Source organism: Nothoprocta perdicaria, unplaced genomic scaffold (assembly GCF_003342845.1).
Source record: "Nothoprocta perdicaria isolate Ctin4 unplaced genomic scaffold, notPer1 scaffold_15, whole genome shotgun sequence".
NCBI classification, from domain to species: Eukaryota; Metazoa; Chordata; class Aves; order Tinamiformes; family Tinamidae; genus Nothoprocta; species Nothoprocta perdicaria.
Genome location: NW_020454649.1, coordinates 7,086,948 through 7,089,067, shown reverse-complemented (window position 1 = coordinate 7,089,067; position 2,120 = coordinate 7,086,948). Strand labels below are relative to the sequence as shown.

The window sequence follows — 2,120 nt, the reverse complement described above, 5'->3', positions numbered from 1 at the left end:
GCGGCCGCTCCCGCCGCCGCCGCGCATCGCCGGGCGCCCTGCCCGTCGCGCAGGCGCCGTGCGCCGCGCCGAGGGAAGGGGAGGGCTCGGAGCGGCCCGCGCGGCGTCTCGCGAGACGAGAATAGGGGCGGCGCGCAAGGCCCAAAATACCGCAGAGGGGAATTAGCTCAAATGGTAGAGCGCTCGCTTAGCATGCGAGAGGTAGCGGGATCGATGCCCGCATTCTCCAGTTGTTTTCCTGCCCCACCGCACCCGCCAACGTCGGAACCACCCCCTTGCGCCTCATTTTCCAGCAGGCCGCCCTTTATAGGGACTGTCTGGGAACGGGGCTTTGATGGAGAGTGCTATGTTTTGGGGGATGCAGTGGCCTTCCCAAAGGGAAGGTGAGCACAGCCATAGGTGCTTCCCACACCTTCATGCAAAGGGAAGGTGCCACCTGCAGCCGGCACCTGCGTCTGTCCTCTCAGGAAGCAGCAGTGCTGACATGCAAAGCGTGGTCTCCAAAGCAGTTTTTCGGAAACCCCCAGATGAGCCTAGGTGGTTTTTTTTAGCGTACAGTTTTCATTCTGGCTCTCTAAAGCTGGTTAATGGTCGGGCTTTCACCGGCCACGCGAGCACGTGAGCCGAGCAGCTGGTGCTCCAAGGGCCCTTGCAGCTCGCAGCGGTTCCGCCGGGGCTGCCCGCGGTGCCTCAGCATGCGGAAGCGGAGCGGGCAGCGCCGCCCACCTGGGTGCGAGTGGCCGCGCCAGCGGCTCTCCCGAGGCGGCTTTGTGCCCCTCGCCCTGGCGCTCTCCTCGGCCCAGCCGCCTCTGCCCCGGCACCGAGCAGCTTAGTGCCTCTAACCAAACGATTTGCAGGACGCCGAGCTGTTTGTGTGAGAACCTGGAGGAGGCAGGCGGGGAAGCGGCAGCGCAGACAAGCGGCCTCACAGCACAAGGTGACAGCGAAAGGCTGAGAAGGGAGCACGGCGCAGGTCGTGTCCCGGGGGAAGCCGCAGGGCAGCCAGGTGCAGGAGGCAGCAGCCACTATGGAGCAAGGGTTGGTTCCCAGCCTGCTCCACTGAGGCAGCAGCAACAGCAGAGAAGGACGGGGTCTGTCTCCCACTCCTGCCTGCCTGTAGCCCATCACGGCGCTAATCAGTCTTCTTGCTGCTCCAGATGGAGTGAAAAGTGAGGTGATACTGCAATTAGCCTGTGCTTCAGCCTCACGCAAGGGAGGGGACAGTTGGGGAAAGCAGCAGGACTTTGGGAGAGGAAGACAGAGGACAGGGTGGCAGGGCCTGGCCCGCGGGGCTGGGATGGCTCCGTGCGGCTCCGGCTGAGCTGCGGGTGGCCGGGGCAGCGCCGTAGCCGTGACTCACCCACGAGCTGAGCCGCGGGGCGGGAAGGAGCCGCGGCCGCCCCCACGCGCTGCCCCTCCAGCGGCGGCTGCGCAGGCGCCGCGCGGGAGGACGCGGCTCTGCCTCTCGCTCCCTCTGCAGACGGCCGGGAGGAGTGAGGTACGTGTCCCGCCGCCCGCGTCCCCCTCAGACCCTCCGTGCTGGTAGCAGGAGAGGGCCCGAGGACGCTGTGAGCCACGCGGCACCAAGGCTGCTCTTTAGGGGACGCCTGGCCGCGATTACCCGGAGAGCTGCTCGCTGCCTGAGCCAGGACGCTGGGCAAGGGGTATTTTTACCAAGAAACTGGGGAGAAGCCAAGTTCTTTCTCCTCCAGCGACCCAGAGCGCTGTCTGGAAAGCTCTGGGTCCCTCAAGGCCACTCTCTACTCTGCCCCGTGAAAGTCCAAAGCTTTCTTTCCAGGGGAAAAAGCACTAGAGAAAAGAAAGAGAGTGAGCAAGGGTGTAGCTGGTGGCTGGAAAGGGAGCAAGCCAGGGTGGTGATGACGAACACGTCCCATGCACAGTCATGCTCCAGCACCGTCGCTCAGGACGGATGCAGCCTCTGCTAACGGCATTGCTTTGGGTGTGGAGCAGCTTTGGGAAAGCCCCGAGGAGGGCAAATGTATCCAAACAGTCACATAGCCGTGAAACTCCTGCCCACCGTTGCTCCAGCGGCTCTGTCTCCGGCAGTGGGAGGCAGCTTAAGGTGGCCCTTGGTGCTGGTGAGCCCATCTGCACGCAGT

General features: G+C 64.3%; 1 non-coding gene across 1 annotated transcript; it reads left to right on the top strand.

Moving 5' to 3' along the window:
- The first annotated feature begins 156 nt into the window (after window positions 1-156).
- Window positions 157-229, top strand: TRNAA-AGC. The gene has a single exon. It is a non-coding gene; the product is annotated as a tRNA-Ala (tRNA).
- Window positions 230-2,120: the final 1,891 nt, after the last annotated feature.